The sequence below is a fragment of the Bombina bombina genome, chromosome 1 (genome assembly GCF_027579735.1).
Source record: "Bombina bombina isolate aBomBom1 chromosome 1, aBomBom1.pri, whole genome shotgun sequence".
Lineage (NCBI taxonomy): Eukaryota > Metazoa > Chordata > Amphibia > Anura > Bombinatoridae > Bombina > Bombina bombina.
This window is the reverse complement of record NC_069499.1, coordinates 206,655,582-206,676,368: the sequence shown is the minus strand read 5'-3', so window position 1 is coordinate 206,676,368 and position 20,787 is coordinate 206,655,582. Positions and strand designations below refer to the sequence as shown.

The following is a 20,787-nucleotide window of genomic DNA, read 5'->3' as shown; positions in this document are numbered from 1 at the left end:
CTGCTGGTAACCTTTGATTCATTTTATCATCAATGTGTAAACTACAAAAATAGTTCTTATGATTTCTATAAGGTTTTTTATGCAGAAACACACCTCATCAAAACTGATAGGTGTGCCACTGCAAATGTCATTGTTCTAAATACCAAATCTAATCATAAAGAGAATCATGTAGAGGCAAGGATAGATTACTCAGATAACTTGGCAGCTTGTCAAATGAAGCTGACAGATCTGCACTGATACATTTTTCACAAAATATTAATTTCAGAAATGTAAAGGAAAGTAGTTGCACTGTTTTAGCTACTGTAAAATTCAGAATTTGTTCTAATGGGTATTAATGGATATACTGACATAAAATCATAAGTGAGAAATGCAATAGTAGCATGACACATTTAGAAACTTACATAAGATTCTAAAAATGGAGAAATGATGTACTTGTTAGAGTAAAATATACACAGGAGCAGAGTGATCTTAATTCACAGATCTCTGTAGGGTTTATTACAACTGTCTCAAAAATCTTTTCACATGGGCTTATAAACTGTTTCAAAATTTAGAAATGGTATAGTCTATTTGAAAAATAGCTTTTTAAATGGGTTTTCAAATAGTTTCACATAATGTGAACTTGTCTAATAATTTGCACCGACCAACGTTCAATCAATAATGTTTGCACATTATTTTTCTTTAAATATATTTCAGTTCCCATTTTCTCTTTTGCCGCTGCATATTTTGATAATTTTTTGGGGCTATATTTTAACATATATAATAATTTATTACCATCATTATCATGTTAAATTAAAATAGTAAACAAATCACACTTTAAATAGACATGAAACCCAAAATAAATAGACAATATTAGTGCTGTTCTTTCACATTGATCATTGAATATATTTGACGGCAGGGTTGTCCTCACCTATAATATGAAGTACCACACATAGAACACATTGTTACCTTAATAAACAGGGGCTTAAAGGTGCATGAAACCCAAAACTTTTCTTTCATTACTTAGATAAAGCATAAAATCCAATTTTTTTATTCTTTCAATTTTAAAACATCACAGCACAAAGGTAAAAGGTGCAGGCTGGTCTGACTAGTTTCGGCAATGGTTTATGATTACGGCATTGCCAAAACTAGTCAGACCAGCATGCACCTTTTACCTTTGTGCTGTGATGTTTTAAATTTGAAAGAATAAAGAATTGGATTTTATGCATTCAAGAACGACTGCCTCCTCTTTTGAATTTACTAGTTTTATGGGACTACAAGGAGTCCTTTCTTTGGCAGCATTTCTTCTGTGGATCCTCACACCCCAATAGCTACGGCAGTGGCAGCAGCAGGTATTACGGATCAAGCATTGTGTTTCCTGTACACTGATTGGCCAGCCGCAACACCCCCCACTTTCACACGCCCCCAATGACGTCACACGCTATACTGCACAGACCAGGATGACAACAGCAAGCATGAATGGAGAGGAGACAGCGTGTTAAGGGAACTGGCATTTCAGCCTGAATTTGGCCCCACGCTGAGAGCTTTTACCTCTGATGGGAAAGATATTCCTAGGCGCCAAACTAAGAGGCTAAGGTATAAAGGGGCTTATTACAACAAGATGGCAGGAGGTAAAATAAAATGCAATACAATGTTAAAAGTACAATGAGGAAAATATAATTAAAAATACAATGTAAAAAATGGCATGGATCCACGCTGTTACAAATAGTGATAAAGGAATGTAAAAATACATTTACCTCTGAGGAGTTCCTACAGCTGCAAACCGGACATGACACAGTAACCTCTCGGCAGGAGGGTGAGTGAACGGATCCCCTATTCCGCACAGTGGATGCCGCTGGAGGATTGGGGCTTTGGTGTGAATTGGGGTATTGTTTGCTTATATACGGCTAGGCACAACGTATCCATTACTAAATGCCACTGCAGCAAAAAGGCTTAGAGTGCTTTATTTCCATGTGAATGTGGACTAGTGACTGGGAACTGTTCTCTATTTGATGTTAGATAAAGCATATTACACAAGTTTCCAATTTACTTCTATTATCAATCTTGCTTGATTCTCTTGGTATCCTTTATTGAAGGAGCAGCAATGCACTACTAAGAACTAGCTGATTACAAATGGGGCGCTATTTAGCACTGACAATAGTGCGCAAACATCTCCAGAAGTAAACTTGTGACGTGTGCTAACTTTAGATATCGCAACCGCATTAACTTCTCCTCATTTACTTCAATGGACCGCACTGATGAAAAAAAAACATAACATTTATTGCTTGTGTGCTAGCAGAAAACTGTGTTAGACCAAATGTGCTTTTAAATATATATTTTTATCTATATGATTATTTACTTTTTAAAATATATATCTATACCTATATATCTATCTGAATATATATACAGGTATTGGTATATATATATATACATATATATATATATATATATATATATATATATATATATATATATATATATATATATATATATAATATATATATATATATATATATATATATATGTATACATACATATATGCAAAGAAAATATTCTCCTATGTGAAGAACATTGGAATGTAAAATATTTATAGTTAATACACAGTAAAATACATATTAAATATTAAAATTTAATAAAATGTTTTTATGTTTTAAGGTAGTTGAGTGGAAAGGGCTCTTAAGTGTGTGCGTGTATATATACACATACATATATACAGGGAGTGCAGAATTATTAGGCAAATGAGTATTTTGACCACATCATCCTCTTTATGCATGTTGTCTTACTCCAAGCTGTATAGGCTCGAAAGCCTACTACCAACTAAGCATATTAGGTGATGTGCATCTCTGTAATGAGAAGGGGTGTGGTCTAATGACATCAACACCCTATATCAGGTGTGCATAATTATTAGGCAACTTCCTTTCCTTTGGCAAAATGGGTCAAAAGAAGGACTTGACAGGCTCAGAAAAGTCAAAAATAGTGAGATATCTTGCAGAGGGATGCAGCACTCTTAAAATTGCAAAGCTTCTGAAGCGTGATCATCGAACAATCAAGCGTTTCATTCAAAATAGTCAACAGGGTCACAAGAAGCGTGTGGAAAAACCAAGGCGCAAAATAACTGCTCATGAACTGAGAAAAGTCAAGCGTGCAGCTGCCAAGATGCCACTTGCCACCAGTTTGGTCATATTTCAGAGCTGCAACATCACTGGAGTGCCCAAAAGCACAAGGTGTGTAATACTCAGAGACATGGCCAAGGTAAGAAAGGCTGAAAGACGACCACCACTGAACAAGACACATAAGTTGAAACATCAAGACTGGGCCAAGAAATATCTCAAGACTGATTTTTCTAAGGTTTTATGGACTGATGAAATGAGAGTGAGTCTTGATGGGCCAGATGGATGGGCCCGTGGCTGGATTGGTAAAGGGCAGAGAGCTCCAGTCCGACTCAGGCGCCAGCAAGGTGGAGGTGGAGTACTGGTTTGGGCTGGTATCATCAAAGATGAGCTTGTGGGGCCTTTTCGGGTTGAGGATGGAGTCAAGCTCAACTCCCAGTCCTACTGCCAGTTTCTGGAAGACACCTTCTTCAAGCAGTGGTACAGGAAGAAGTCTGCATCCTTCAAGAAAAACATGATTTTCATGCAGGACAATGCTCCATCACACGCGTCCAAGTACTCCACAGCGTGGCTGGCAAGAAAGGGTATAAAAGAAGAAAATCTAATGACATGGCCTCCTTGTTCACCTGATCTGAACCCCATTGAGAACCTGTGGTCCATCATCAAATGTGAGATTTACAAGGAGGGAAAACAGTACACCTCTCTGAACAGTGTCTGGGAGGCTGTGGTTGCTGCTGCACGCAATGTTGATGGTGAAGAGATCAAAACACTGACAGAATCCATGGATGGCAGGTTTTGAGTGTCCTTGCAAAGAAAGGTGGCTATATTGGTCACTGATTTGTTTTTGTTTTGTTTTTGAATGTCAGAAATGTATATTTGTGAATGTTGAGATGTTATATTGGTTTCACTGGTAAAAATAAATAATTGAAATGGGTATATATTTTTTTTGTTAAGTTGCCTAATAATTATGCACAGTAATAGTCACCTGCACACACAGATATCCCCCTAAAATAGCTATAACTAAAAACAAACTAAAAACTACTTCCAAAACTATTCAGCTTTGATATTAATGAGTTTTTTGGGTTCATTGAGAACATGGTTGTTGTTCAATAATAAAATTAATCGTCAAAAATACAACTTGCCTAATAATTCTGCACTCCCTGTATATATATATATATATATATATATATATATATATATATATATATATATATATATATATATATATATATATATATATATATATATACATACACATATATATATATATATGTGTGTGTGTATATATGTGTATACATGTATATATGTGTGTTTATATATGTATTGTGACAAAAATGCCCCTCTTCTTGGGATTTTGTCTTTTATAGCAGAAAAGTACTCCAAACACACTGAATTGGGTGTAAAAGCATAGGCCTGTTTATTCACAGATAATATGCGAAAATACAATTGTAACAAAATCAAAATAAACCTTCACTCAATAGCACTTTCTAAACAGACTAAAGCAGTACTACCTAAAGCTGTGTGGCTTTTCCATAAAGCTGCAATATATCAAAACGTGCAGGCCTAGAACCTTCAGACAGCAGTCCAACATAAGCAAAATTTCTGTCTCACTCACACAGGTTCTAACTAACACTAAACTTTGGAGTTGATTACTGACCCATAATGCACAATTAATATTGTATTTATCATACCACCAAACAACATTGCATAATTTGTGGGGAAACATATACCTCATCGTACATAATCCCATTAGCTTTCTCACAGTATGTATATAAATATATACATATTTACATACATAAATACACACGTATACACATATATACAGTATATATATATATATATATATATATATATATATATATATATATATATATATATATATACTGTATATATATACTGTATATATATATATATTTATATATATATATATATTATATGTATGTATATATATATATATATATATATATGTATATACACATACATACACATATTTAATTGCATTTTTATTATTGTTTTGTTCCTCAAGTATAAATCGCAAAAGTAATATTACAGTAAATAGATCATAAAAGTACAGCAAGTACAGGTCACGGTCACAATCAATAGACTACAGCAAAGGCATACAATTGGAGCATTAGGTAAACATCAAAAATGAATCTTAGGTCAGAAATTAATGTCCATTAACATATCTCTAAAGCCACAATCCAGTGGGTTCACCCAATATTCAAACTTATAATTATACAGATATAAAGAACACCAGTAAAGATATAATCTTGTATACACAATCTTGGCACCTATTCTTAATAATTCATCTAGCCTGTAGGTGGGGGTAATAATACTAACTTGTTATTAGTGGGTTTGTACCAGGTTGACGTCTAATTCTAGCCTCTGAGTACATAATCCACGGCTCCCAGATGGAGATGAATCATTCTTTATTGTCTAAAAGATCAACGTTGCTGCTCATTTGGTAGTAATAATCTATTTTGTTTTTGACAATTTGAAAGGTTGGGACTACTGACTTCCAGTACTGTGCAGATAAGAAATACAAACTTATTTCATAAGTTGTTAAGCCTAGGTAAGGGTTCATGGAGAAGGGCCTGTGTAGGAGTTAATTTTATGGAGGCGTCAAAGATGGTACTTAGTAGCAATGAAGTTTGTGACCAAATGTTGGAGACATGGTGACAGTGCCAACACATGTGGGGGTATTTCCCATTCTCGTCACAGCCTCTCAAACATTTCCCTCCCCTTGCTCTGGGCTATGTAGTCTGGAAGGGTGGAAATACCACCAAAATGCAACTTTCATATAGTTCTCTTTTAGGTGCGCACAAATTAAAAACGAGGTGCCCCTATAAAGGGTGGTGTTCCATTACTCGAGTGACGAATAAAAAGTTAAAGTCCCCCTCCCATTTAAGCATAAAGGGGAGTTTAGGCGCTGTTGGAGTGTTATTGAACATTGAATATAGTCTAGGGATAGTGCCCTTTAGTCTCTACATGGCAAGACAAAGTTGTTCTAGATAAGTGATCTTTAAAGAGTTACCTATAACTTCAACCACCCTTGCCCTAAGCTGTAAATAGTGAAACCATCTAGGTCCAACTTGCTCATCAAGGCCAACATATGTATTAAAGTCCATGATAGACTGGTTACTTAGTGTATTATATATAAACCCTTATTCGCCCACTTAGCCTGAAGTCCAAAATCAGGTGTTGAGGAGAAAGTAACTAAGGGGGTCGCCCTGGACTTCTCTGAAATTGGCTTAAACTTAATGGTTAGGGAGTCCCATAGAGAGACTGCGTTAGAGATAGATAGAAAAGTCTTCCAGCTTGAAGGTCTGGAAGTATTGCTAGACCAAAGTAGTTTATAAATTGGATTAATCATAACCATGTCAGATTCCAGCTGAACCCATTGAATGTTATCCCTTTTGTTGTGCCATAGCAATGTTTGAGCCATCTGAGCTGCATAATAGTAGGCTAAGAGATCTGGTAATCCCATACCCCCTCCCCCTCTACTTCTACACAAAGTGCGTCTGTTTGTCCTGGGTCTCCTTCCTTGCCAAATAAATTATATAATGTTTTTTTGCAGTTTATTAAGAACTTGGATAGGGATTGAGACTGGGAGTGATCTGAACAAGTATAATAATTTTAGAAGTATCGACATTTTGACTCCAATTATTCTTCCATATAGTGACATTTTAATTTTTTCCCATTTCTGTAGCAGGTTTCTTATCTGGGACAGTATGGGCTGGTAATTATTTATTTATTTTTTTGGGACTTAAATTATTATTATTATTTTTTTTTTTTTAAAGCTTTATTAGCAATAAGATTAACAATACAAGAGAGTTCCCAAACACAGTGGGAAATGCGAAACAAATTGCATATGGATCAAAATACAACAAAGAGAACAAGAAAGAAAAAAGAAACTGGGTATAACACAGTCAATTGTCTCTCAGTATCAAATGATATCGTAGCTAGTACGAATAAACTATCAGTAAGGAGTAATAACTGGTACATTATGAAAGGTAAAGGAAGAGGGAGTAGGGGGAGGAAGGAGGGAGGAGAGGAGGAAAAGAAAAAGAAGAAGAAGGAGGGAAAAAAGAGAGAAGAAAGGCTCTTGTAGAGACGTTACATAAACGGGGGTAAGCTGAATAGGCCAACTACATATCTGACCTAGGGAGCCAATGAGGCTTAAACACTTTAGCCCAGTCTTCCCAGATCAATTCGAAAAGATCTATTTTATTCAGGGTGTAAAACACATTTCTTTGCATAGAGTAAATGTAGGCCATGATGTCTTCAACAGAGGACCAACTTGGTGGCTTCTGGGATTTCCATGCTCTAGTGATCGCCAATCCAGTGGCCGAAAAGAGGTACACACACATATAGCTCTGGAACTTAGGTTAGGGAGTGTAGGCCTACATGTAATAGAGCAGTTTCTGGGGTTTTGGGGACATATATGTTTATTATGGTTAAAAGAGTGTATACCCTATGCCACAGATGCTTAAACTTGGGGCAAGCCCACCAAATATGGAGAGAATCCCCTGGTTTCCCACAGAGACTCCAGCACTGGGGCTCAGGGATCAGTTTAAGTTTAAAAAGTCTCATTGGGGTAAATTACCAGTGGGAGAGCAATTTATAGTACGATTCATAGAGGGTCGTGCAGTGTATGGCTTTTGCAGTAAGTTCAAGGGCCCTAGCCCAGAGGGACTGGGGATAGTGCACATGTAATATATCTTCCCATTTCTTGATATGTAGTGCCTTAGTCTCTGGGGTTGCCCCCTCCACAAGCCAGTAGAAAAGGGTCATGGGTCTGTTAATTTTCCCCTCCTTTTTCCACAGTGTCTCCCAGACAGTCAAAGGATGGGAAATGGGCTGGGTGAATCCCCATGATCTCAAAAAACTTTTAAGTCGAGTGTATTCAAAGTGTAGCTTAAGGGGAGCAACCGGCGTACCGGTTAGTAGGGGCAAAGGTCGAAACGTATCTGGGGAGTGGGGTGAACATAGGATGTGAGTCAGGAAGGCCCAACAATAGGCCAGTGAGAGAATGGATAGGTGAGGGGTGGGGGGATATCTAAGGGTAATGTCTCAATTTATCCCAGGAACTCAGGCATTAGTTTATTATGAAGTTCTCAACGTTAAGTGTGCGTCGGCAGTGTGGGGGAATCCAAATCAGGTCATGAAAATAAACATTATGTGGAAGGGATGCCTGCTCCAAGGCACGCCATCTGCTCGCACCCGATCTGTTTCCCCATTGTGAGATATGGGAGAGCATGGCTGCTTCGGAGTAGCGGGTAACAGAGGGAGAGGCAACTCCTCCAAATGATTTTGGATATTGGAGAAGCTTGTGGGCGACCCTGGCAGATTTACCCTGCCAGATGTACCTCGAGAAACCGCTTTGAAACTGTAACAGCAGGCATCTCGTAAGTCTTATGGGCAGGCATCGAAAGAGGTAGGTCAACTTGGGGAGAAATGACATCTTCAAGGCTGTAATTCTGCCCAACCAAGAGATGGACTTATAGTCCCATTTAGAATGCAGGGATCTCAGTTCAGCCAGCAAAGGGAGGTAATTGTCGCGTATCAGCTGGGCTTTATCTGGTAAGATAAAGATTCCTAAGTGTTTGATGTTGCTAGGGCTAAGATTAAACCCATATGTTTGTAGTAACGCCTAAGTGTAGTCCTCTGGGAATCCCTTAGCCTATACCTCGGTCTTTGAGGTGTTGAGCTTATAAAATTACATGTCACCAAAGCGTTGGTGCAAAGATAATAAGGCTGGAATAGTAGTGTGAGGAGAAGATGTGAAAATAGTGATATCATCAGCAAAAAGGGCGATTTTGTGTTTAGTGCCATGAAGAGTAATTCCTGAGATAGAGGGATCTTGACGCGTGAGCTCAGCGAGGGGTTCTATAGTGAGCGCAAAGAGCAGGGGAGATAATGGACACCCTTGACGTGTTATGTTGGTCAAGGGAAAGGAGTCAGAGCAGAATCCCAACCCTCTGACCTTAGCGAACGGGCACGAGTAAAAAACTTTAATAAAGGACATCGATTCTAACGGGAATTTGAAAACATCCAATACCTCCCATAGGTATACCCACCAAACTCGATCGAACACCTTTTCGGCGTCAAGGGAAATAACCAAAAAGGGCTTACCTAGCCTAGTAGCTTCAGTCACAATATTCAGTAAACATCTGGTATTATTGGGACCTTCTCGGTCCTGGATGAACCCTACTTGATCCGTATTGATTAAACTAGGTAGTAAAGTCGCCATACGATTCGCTAAGATCTTAGAATAAATTTTTATATTGGTGTTGATAAGGGATATGGGTCGGTAGCTGGGACACAAGGAATGGTCCTTCCCTACCTTAGTTATAGTGACAATTGTAGCTTCCAGGAACTCCCTTTTAAAGGAGCCCTGGGAGCCTGAGTATTGAAAGAAGCGGTGAAGGATGGGAATAAGATCCTTTTTGTAGGTTTTATAAAATAATGCAGGAAATCCATCTGGACCGGGGGCCTTAGGGGGTTTGAGGGAGTCGATTACCCGTTTAATTTCAAGTGTGGATATGGGTGCTTTAAGGGAGTCCTGTTGTTCATCTGTCAGGGTAGGGAGGTGGAGGTTTTTAAGGGTCTGCTGTATATTAAGTCTTGGGGTGAGAGTAGGGGACTCTGGATTCTGAATGTTATAAAACTCCTCATAGTAAGAGGGGAACATAGAACCTATCTGTTTAGGTAGCGTGGAGGAATTACCCTTGTGTTTCAAGATATGTATTCGGGAGGCACTTTCTCTATGCCTAAGCTTATTTGCCAGCATAGTGTCTGCCTTATTCCCCTTATGGTAAAATAGCTGTCTAAGTTTTAGCAACTGCTGTTGAGTCCGTTGTAGCTCTAAGGAGCAAATATGGGCTTTACGTTCTTTTATGGTGGTGGACTGTGCTGGAGAGGGGGAGAGTCGATTGAGTTTCTCTAGTTCGTTGAGCTTACTAAAGGCTTGTGACAGGGGCAACCCACAAGATAAGGATGGCCTGCTTTCTTATAAGCAAGCCTCTAACTGAGGCCTTAATGGCCCCTCAAAGGGTATCGTCGGCTACGGCATGGGTATCATTCAAAACAATTAACTCTCTTAAGTCTTTTTCTAATTCTACTCAAAAGGGAATGTCAGATAGAATAGTGTGCGGCATAGACCATGTTGGTGGGTGTGAGGAAGTGAGGGAATTGTTTACTGTAAGTGACACTTGATCATGGTCAGACCATGCGCATGGGAGTATCTGGATATCCTTAACAAGTTCTAAAGTTTGGGATTGACTGAAGATGTAATCCAGTCTAGTGTAAATTAGTTGAGGGCGGGGGGGGGGAAATGGGTATAGTCCCTGTCCATGGTGTGAAAAGCGCGCCAGGTATCGAAATAGCCAAATGCAAGCATAAGGGATATAAATTTAAGGGATAGGGAATCTGATCTGTGGTCCTTAGAATTAAGCTTGTTAGATTTTTTTATCCAGGAGGGGGTCCCAGATAAGATTAAAGTCTCCACCTAAGATAACCCTACCTTGCTTAAATTTATCGACTGTCTTAAGAATTTTACGTAAACATTTGCACTGACCTGAGTTAGGTAGGTAATCGAAACTAGGGTGTACATGCAATGGTTAAGTCTTCAGCCTAGGATAATGCATCTAGCTTGGGGGTCAATTTCTTGGAAAGTAATTTCACAGTCCAGCCTCTTGTGGATTAAGATAGCAACGCCTCTGGCCTTTGTAGCAAAGGGGGCAAGGACTAGAGTTTTGTAGTGTTTGGAGAAAAGTGTGGGAATATTACCAGTTTTCCAATGTGTCTCCTAAAGGAAGACAACATCCGTATTTGAGTGTTTGAGTGATCTGAGGAAGACACTACGTTTACCTGGCGAATTAAGCCCTCTTACATTATGTGTGAGGAATTTTAGGGTGTCCCCGTTAGTCATTTAAATAATGTGGGAAACATTCTGAGAGCAAGAGCATAAAAAGGAGAGAAGAGAAGGGAGAAGAAAGAGAGAATAAGTAAATGGAGTAAAAGATACAGTTTTTGTTGAACATCTGATAGAGTGCTGTGGTGGAAATAGTCCAACAAGGTGAACCCAACAATAGGGTTAAATGGGGGGGGGGAGATTACCAAGGTCTAGCAGAGAGACTGGGGTGGTTTGACCTGAGAATCTAAATACAGCCATAACATTTGAATAAGACAATAAACAGATCTTAACTATTAGATAATTTAACCAAAGTAAATACTTGACCCTAGGTACTCATCAGCTACATTGGGAGCTACAGCTAAGTAACCGAGACCAAAGGTAACAATGAATACATAATGAAAAATGAGATATATACTCAACTTACAACTGAGAGTCCAGGCCTATGGGTCACAGAGTCCAAAAGTATGATCATTCAGGGGATCCCCTCCTGAGGGGTGGGCAGATGTTTCTGTCGTTTAGACCGCTGCTCCTTGACCTGCCACTCGGGGACCGAAGCCCTCAGCCTAGATTGAGTAGCAGGTGGTTGAGGAGTGTTCATAGGTTGATGCAGGCCCCAGGATTCAAGTAGTGTAAAGCCTTGATTGAGGTTAGCCACGGTGTATGAGTGGTTGTCTTTAGTTATGAGTAATTTGGTTGGGAAACCCCATCTGGATTTTATGTTTTCATGCCTCAGAACCCCCGTGATTGGGGCAAGCAGCCTCCTCTGCTGGAGGGTATATTAAGATAAGTCCTGCAGCAACTGGATATTCTTAAACTTTTCAGATAAGGTAGGTTTACAAAAGGCTGTCTGCAGAATCTGGTCCTTCAGGCTGTAGCTGTGGAAACATGCCACTATGTCCCTGGGTTTGTCTGATGCGAGCGCTCTGGGTCTCAGCGCTCTATGACAGTGCTCCAAAGTGTTAGGGGACATAGTGAAAGTTCCCAACAGTTCTTTAAATAGCTCTGAGAGGTAGCTGTTTAGGTCAGCAGGTGAGATATCTTCTGGGATGCCACGGAAGCGAATGTTGCTACGACATGACCTGTCTTCCAGGTCGGCTAGCTTGTGCTCCAATTGCGAGATCTGATCCGCCAAAGATTAAGAGTATGCAAGGAGATCGGTGTGGTAAGTAGCCAGGTCATCTTGTTTGCGTTCCAAATCATCAACCCGTTCCCCAATCTCGGAAATATCTTTCCGGAGCTCAGCCGAGCTGTGATGATTGAATTTCTTGGGTGATTGATTGGGTTTGGGCGGCCAGTAATTTCTGCATAGTTGCCTCTGTGATGTATTTGGAGGTAGATGCACAGGAGTTGACACTGGATTGCGAATCCCCATCATGGGAGTCCTGGTCAGCGTGGCTAGAGGCCGATTGAGACGGTACTCTGGAGGTTTGGAGAGAAAAATGGTCTAACACTGTCTTCTTGGCCTTGGACTGAAGCTTAGACTTTCTCTTAGAGCCGTGCGGCATTTTGAATGTGAGCAGACAGTAATCCTGGGGTGAGAAACTTCAATATATGTTTACCCGGTAGTCATCGGATGAGGAGCCCATGTGAGCTTTAAAGTAATCAGTTAAGTCATAAAAGTGCAAGATATAGCATAGATTACGACATTAGACAAAGGGTGATCTGTACTCAATTATACATAGATTACTAATCAAGGTCAACTGCCCCAGCCATGCAGACTCTTCCGCCTACCACATCAGAGAGGGAATAAACTCCTCACAGACTGTCCAGCAGGGCAAAATAGGGAAAGCAACTGACGTGGCGGTGAAAGAGTTCCAGGGAGAGAAGTTAGGGACAATGTTTTGTCTAGGGATATGCACCCGGAGAGTGAGCAATCTCAGAAACTTAAGGCCAGGCCCTCACCTTGGGGAAGAGGGGATACGACCCGAAGGAAGGGAAAAGGGAAGCGGGAAGTGACCCACCCAGACAGGCTGGGCAGGAGTGGGAAGGTGAGGGGTTGCTATCTAAAGACAATACTTAAAAAGAGTTGGTGTACATGCAACAACACAATCTGTAGCGTATCATTAACATGAAAAGGAAAAAAAGATAAAATAATAATAAAACACTCCACTTTGGGTACAGACCCCAGAGACACATATGCTGACACAGCAGCCAAGACAGAACCCCCCAAAATATTCCAATACACTTTATAATTGAATGTTCCTGCAGGGAGAGTCAAGGGAGAACATTCAAGATAGGAAGGCACTGTAAAAGAAACCTGAGAGGGCTCCAAGCAGCTGGTAGGTCTTGCAGCAGTGTGTAAATGAGTCCTATGGGTGTCAATAAAGCTGTGGATCTATAACCTTCCCAATGGGTAGTGCAGGGAAGTATGTCCTGGCTTACACAGGGAGAGCTACCAAAGGATAGCAAGATGAGGGGTTCTAACCCTATGGGCCTTATGATGCTGCAGAAGGGCCTACAGGAATTGAAGTGTGCAGGTCTTAGAGCACTTCAGGTAGAATAGTATACAGCCCGTTTTATAAGTAGCCTCAGGAGAGGCAGGAAAGACAATAACGCTGACGCAGCAGCTTTATACACAGTAATCTGAAAGTGGCGATCTCAGTTCAACAATTGTATCATGCAGATTTATAGACCTCTAATAAAATTTTTCACAGTTATGGGATTAAAACTTCAAAGTTCTTGTATATTAGGGTAGGCTATTACACAGTGAGAGAGCTAAGAGGTTACAGATCTGGTGCTGAAATAATGAAGCTGGTGAATCTCCTGGTAATCTTTAGGTTGTGGTCTGGGCAAGTTCACTAAATCAGGCCAGACTGTCTCTATCCCATTAACCAAAGCTGTGTCTCTGAAAGCATAGGGTTTAAATGAGGTACAGTCAACCTTTCCCAACAAATTGCAAAATATACCCTGGTATATTAAGTGGGACCCGGTAACAGCTAACAGGTGCAGTGACTATGAGGCTTCTTTTCCCAGGCCATGTAGGTAAATCAGAGCCAGGAGGGCCCTATAGAAATGTAAAAGTACTCACTCAGGGTTGTCTGAAGTTCTGGATTTTTCTACTGCACTCCGCTGGCCCCCACAGGCAACAAGAGCCATAGCAAATCAGATCCCCGGGCTCTAGAGCCGCTGCAATATGCAGGCCTCTAGGTACAGATGAGCGCTGCGTACAGATGTTACAGGAGCGCAAGATGGCCGATGTTCGCGCCCTTTGTCTTCTCTACCGATAGCCAGTATTTAGGTTGTTGTTCTTAGGGCAAAACCGGATAATCCTGACTGAGCACTAACTCTAGAATCCAAGTTAGAATATTCGCCTCTTCTCTCCAGTAAGACCGGCTTTCATGTGGCCGCAAGGCTACCGTGGTGCTACACAAGGCTTCAGGCGCAGTTTCATCGCCTCTAGTGGAACCGGCCACGGGGTCCTCTTCTTGGGACTGCAGGGCTGTACACTTTGTCCTCAGCTGGCTCGTAGGAACCAGAGGCTCTGGAGTGAATCCCCTACCCTCCAGAGCAGGATGCAGAGAAAAGCTGGCTGTAAGATCAGGGCTGTTGTGGCAGGTAGGCTCAGGGAACACCCGGTTTAACTAGTATCTGGGCAGATGTAACCTATCGGCAATCCGGAGCAGGTTAAAGAAATATATTTCTATCGTCTCAGCAGCCGGCTATTGATATAGAAGGCTTAACGGTTCCCAGAGCAGAGCCCCGACCCTCTGGGAAACTAACCTCCTTAATTAGGTCTACAGAGTCGGCCCAGTCCTCCGTTAGTGGCGTAGACTGTAGTAAAAAGTCTCTCCTGGGCATTTAGCTGACCGTACTTTCAAGGATTGTTTGTCAGCACTTTATGTAGATATAAGGCTATAGTTAGGAAGAGCAGCTAACATGCACGTCCTGCTTCAACCCTAGCTGGCTCTGCCCCCCCTGGTAATTATTTTGGTACAGGGAATTTACCCTACCTGAGAGTGATACTCCCAAATATCGCATTCCTTTTTCCGCCCAGGAGAAAGAGAAATTGATCTCTACTAGCTTTTTGGTATGTGGTGGCAGGTTTACACTTATATTATTATAAATATGTGAGTAGAGGAGCGCCTCAAAGGAGAGGCCTAAGTATACTAAGATGTTAAGTAATGTCCCAAAAGGCTCAGTGATGTAAAGAAAAAACTTTCTTTATTGAAGAAAAAGAGTAATGTTGAGGTGAAATATTGTGACTAGTGAGATAAATACAAAAAAGGAGCTGGATGAATATATTAGGGATACAATGTGAAAATATCTGAAATGTGAGACAATGTAGTCAGTGTAGTCAGTGTTAATAGAGATGCAACAATATAGCAAATGCAACAATATAGCAAACGTAGCAAGTAATGTAGCAAGTAATGTGGTGGTTTGACGTGTCAAAACTGAACTGCAGATATCTTATATAATAAAGGGCTATATTACATTTAGAAAATATAGAGTGAGAGGTCAGAAGTAAAATATATAATTTAATAAAAATAGGTGTTGTTATAGAGAAACATCGATAAACTTGAACAGAGAAAATGAACTGATTAAAACAGACACTGCTGAAATCTTATAATACAGAGTTAAGATTGGGCAATCTTATGGAAAAGTGATGAAAAAATAAAAAATGCAAAAAATGAATTAATGATGAGTCCCAAAGAAGACAATCCAAAATGAAATGTGAAGATCATGAACTAGAGACCGTAAGTATAGTCTGTGTCCTAAGTGGAAAAGTAGATGGAATATTCAAGATGCAGCAGTTAATGTTCGATGAAAGTCCAATGCAAGAAACCTGCAGGGAGAGAGAAGACAAGTGCTTCACAAATCAAGCGCAATAAAGAAAAGTATTTGGAAAAGTGCTCACCATATTTTAAAAACTCGGGCTGGTATGTCGATCAAGGGTCTACGCGTTTCAGCCTGCAATAATGCCTTGACTATACTAATAATCAGGAGTCCCCCGGTATAGGCTTTAAGTGCTCCCCAGACAAACGCAGGATTCTTCTCTGATTGATAGTTAATCTCAAGGAAGTCCCCTATTTGCCTTTTCAGGGTCTGAAGGAATATTTTATCTTTAAATAGGGAAGAGTTCAGGGTCCAGCTTTTGTTCCTCAGAGGGTCTATTAACCCCGAGAGCTTAATTAAAACTAGACTGTGATCAGACCATGCGTTGGTGACAATGTCAGAGTTAACAATCAATGGTGCTAAAATTTGACTTACTAGAATGTGATCGATTCTAGAATAAACCTTATGAGCTGTGGAATAACAAGTGTAATCCCTACAGTTGCCATTATGGGCCCTCCAACTGTCAAGCAAATTATGGTCTAGCAGAAAGTCATATAGGATTATCTTATTGTTTTGGGATTGAGGAGGGAATCCAATATTGGATCTGTCTAGCTGAGGATCCACCACCAAGTTAAAATCACCACCAATTATTAATCTGTACTGCCAGTCTATTGGCAATTTACTGATCTTGGATAATTGAGATTAATTTGGTGCGTATTCATTTCCAATAACTACTGGGGTGTCATGAATTTTATCCCTCAATATTATATAGCGACCTTGTTTATCAACATAGGATTCTTCTTCCTGAAAATGAAGACTATCATGGAGGAGAATAGAGACTCCAAATTTCTTTTTAAGGCAAGTGGAATGATATTGTAAAGTCCCAGTACTTAGAGTTTAAGGATTTGGTGAAGTGCGTTTACTGCATAAATACAATGTGCACTTTCAGTGACTTATAGGTAGTGATGGCCTTACGTCTTTTCACATTAGAATGTAACTCTCTTACATTATGTCTGACTATAATAAGTGTCATGACTTGGGGAGGTTAGGGGTGAGGTAGTCATAAAAAAATGGTCATTAGGTTCTGCAAAAAGTCGATAATACACCTCTAAAGGCCGGTTCATTTGGGCCTAAAGTACTGAGACATATTACAATAAATAAACCTTGACAACATAGTAAACCATAGTTGGTACCTTATACTTGATTGGACCTGTGAACTTAACCTTTTGAGGAAATAAAGGTGAGCATTATCTGTAAACAACTGCAACTGCAGTACAACATAAATAACAGATATAACCTGAAGACCAGGATAGATAACCTGAAAACAGAGGGGGACCTAATGTCTCCCATACTTAACTAGTAGCCTAGTGGAGTCAGTGGAGTTGGTAGGGATGGATTGGAGGAATAGAGGGAGGGGATTTGCAATGGATGCCAAGAAATTCCAAACTTAGCTTACACGTTAGGGGTCGTATGTAAGTGAGTATACATACATACTTGGCCCCAGAACAAGAAGGTTATTAACTCAAGTCATATCAAATAAGACCCAGGAAACTTGCTTGAGTAGCTTCAGGTGGGACTCTCCGGCTCTTGTCTGGATTTGGGGTTCTTTCCATTTCTGTTCACTGGTATCCATTCCCTTCCTATTGCTTTACGTTGCGGTTTAAGAGAGGAAGAAACCTCCAAGACAGCCTTTTCCAGATTCAGCTTTTCTAGGATCGCTTGTCCTACTTGGAGAGAAGAACAGTAGTAGGAAGTTCTGTCATACATGAAGATAAGTTTAAATTGAAATCCCCACTGGAATTTAATTTGTGCCTTGATAAGGGCTGATACAATTGGTTTAAGTTCCCTTCTTCTTCTGAGAGTAGTTGGTGACAGATCTGTGTATAGTTGTAGGGTAAGGCCTTCAAAGGTAATCTTAGGCAGTTTGCACACTGCTTGCATGATCTGGAAATAATGGAGTTTGGTGATCACATCCCTTGCAGCTGAAGGGGTCGGTGGCTTAGCCAATGCACTGTGCACTCTGTCCATGAGCAATAGAGAGGAATCTATCTCTGGTAGTATTTGTTGGAAGAGCTTTGTGATTGTTTCTGACAGGTTGTTGTAGGATTCAGTTTGCACACTGCTTGCATGATCTGGAAATAATGGAGTTTGGTGATCACATCCCTTGCAGCTGAAGGGGTCGGTGGCTTAGCCAATGCACTGTGCACTCTGTCCATGAGCAATAGAGAGGAATCTATTTCTGGTAGTATTTGTTGGAAGAGCTTTGTGATTGTTTCTGACAGGTTGTTGTAGGATTCAGGAAGATTAAAGAATATTCAAGCTTCTAAATTTGTTCTTGTTGAACTTGTATTGTCGACTGGAGATTGGGTATTTCATCCAAAATATCATCGACTTTATCCTCCGGTGAGGCAGTGTGGTCTCCAATATCAGAGATGTCCTTTTTCAATTCTGAAAGGGCAGCTCTCATTTCTTCTTTGAATAGTTGCTTGATCTGTTGCAGAAGCTCTCCATTTGATCAGGTCACAGCTGGTATAGATGGAGGTCTTTTGGGAGAAGAGGGTAGTTAATCTGCATCTGGAACAAGATCCAAAGCATTCTGCTTCATTTTAAGCTGGGACCTTGATAGGCAGTCCTTAGCAGATTGATTCCGTCCTTTCATTGTGATTGGCAAATAGTATAAAGTGCAGTAAAGCTGTATTCAAAGATCAGGGCACAGGTGCTTGAATAGTTTGGAATGCTTTATAGTAGATGCATAGAGAGGAAAGCCCACTGAGTCCACATTCTAGATTGAGCTTTAATGTTGCATCATCTCTTTAGATCTGGTTGTTCTTGACAGAAGAAATAATATCTGAGGGCAGTAGAGCATCAGTTCTAGGGCCTGTGTAATAAGCCTCCCACGTTATCCCAGATCTCAAGTAGAAAAAACCTAGGTCCAGGGTAGGAAGCAAGTTGGTTTTCTAAGGTATCTTAGCTATGAAATGCACCCACTCAGATAAGATGATTCAGCTGTTCATTGTAGCTGGCATAACTCTACTCCCCAGGGCTAGTGTCCTCACAGGACGATAAAGGAAAAGGGGACTCAGTATATGACCTGCCACCACTCTGGATGGCAGGGAAAGGGGGGGGAGAGAGTAATGTTGTGTTATTATATTATAGCTGATGTGCTAAGACTCCCAGGCACTTGGATGTGTTGTATCAGATTTAGAGGTTGAGGTCCTGCAGGGGGCCAGCAGCCGCTATACCATGTGGTGTTATGAAACAAAAGCTTAAGTGTTAACAGTTCTTTTTTAATGCCAATCGTGCCCCCCGTAGAGCTATAGTGTATTAATGATCCTATGTACTATTTATGACCAGTACCAGTTTGACTAAGCTGCTGTCTTACTGCAGGGGCTGTAAATAAAGATGGCATTTTTTTCCCGCCACCAGCACACTTAAAAACACAAGGTGCGGGCCTTTCAGCTCTCATCTTGGTCCCTACAGAGTAATGCTTCAGTCCCAGGGAACCCTTAAGTATATGGCCTGTTAATGAAATATGTAGATCCGACTGTTTACTACTCCTTCCTAAAATAGGGCCTCCAGAGCGTTTTCAAATCTTAATAGCTGGTAAATGCTTACAATCTCACCACTGCTGTTCTTGTGATGCATTACCCTGCTTCTCGGCAGCTTTCAGTGAGGTTTCTGACACTTTTTCTGCCCTTGTAATGGTCAAGGATCCCGGAGTATGCCGCAGCCGCGGACTTTCCTGAAAATTTGCTGGTTCTGATGTACTGTTGTGCCACGGGCCTGCTTGAAACTTCTCCAAATCAGTACCAAGCTAATTATGCTTATATGGCTTGTCCCCCAGGGGTTTTCCAAGTCAAATTACCCCTGATATCTGCACTAAAACACTATTAAATAGGTAGTTTTCCACAGAGCTCCACAGTAGTGCTGCTGCTCAGGTCGATGGCAAGCTCCGCCCTCATACACACACATATTTAGACATATATATGCAATATAGCCCTTTTCATTCAAACACCTTGTCACATTCCATATCTGTTTTAACCCTTATAAAAAACAATTATCAAAATGTATATGTATATTTTTTATTATATAGTTTATATATGAATGTAACAGTTTATTTTAATGTATTTATGTTGTGTTTGGTGCACATTTATTTTTAGCCCTAACCCTTTTAAGCAAGGTCTTCAGTTGCACTAACTCAAAAAGCGCAATTTTTTATTTTGCTTGGCAGTAAAAATGTTCTTTCAATTTGTAATACATGTGAAAGTTATCGCGGTCACAATATTTCAATTTTGCGACTACACTAATATTAGTGCACCACTTGTAATCTAAACTATAATAAGCCAATTATAAAATGTATATTTGTACAGCAAACAATCAGCATCTAGCTCCCAGCTCCTGCGCCTACCTAGGAATGCATTTCAACAAGGAATATCAAGAGAATGACGCAAATTAGATAATAGAAGTAAATTGTAAAGTTGTTTAAAATTGTATGCTCTATCTGAATCACAAAATAAATTTTTTGGGTTTCATGTCCCTTTAAGCCTTTGTTTATTAAAGTTATGTAAATCTTTTGTGAAATGCTAGGATTTACCAGTGGAACAAATAAAGGGGACTTTCAGGCATGAAGTATAAAATACTTCATGCTGAAAGCTCCTTTATTTGTCTGAAGCGTGTATTTTGCTGATGTTTCCACCTCTTAGCTAATAACCGTGCGGGACTTTAAAAGAAAATCCCCTATCATCACCAAAATCTAATAGTTTCAGTTTAAATTTAACAACATTTTCAAAATAAATATTGACATTTTTAGATGCTATTATTTCATTAAAATGGCAGACAATTTTGGGATACAGTGTCCCTTTACGTCTTTTTAACCCCTTCGCTACCATGAATTTCAGGGGAAAACTTGCCCAAAGAAATAGAGATTTTTGATTTACCTATGAAAAATACATATTTTTAAACTAGACAACCCAAGGTATTGCTCTAGACCCATTTTGGTATATTTGATGT

At 40.0% G+C, this 20,787-nt stretch overlaps 1 long non-coding RNA gene across 1 annotated transcript in view; it reads left to right on the top strand.

Annotated features, from left to right (window-relative positions):
- The first annotated feature begins 1,443 nt into the window (after positions 1 to 1,443).
- The window catches only part of LOC128645078 (uncharacterized), a 113,597-nt gene continuing 94,253 nt past the window's right edge, over positions 1,444 to 20,787 (top strand). The window contains exon 1 of the long non-coding RNA XR_008400073.1: positions 1,444 to 1,792. This is a non-coding gene — a long non-coding RNA (uncharacterized LOC128645078). The remainder of the gene's footprint in view (positions 1,793 to 20,787) is intronic.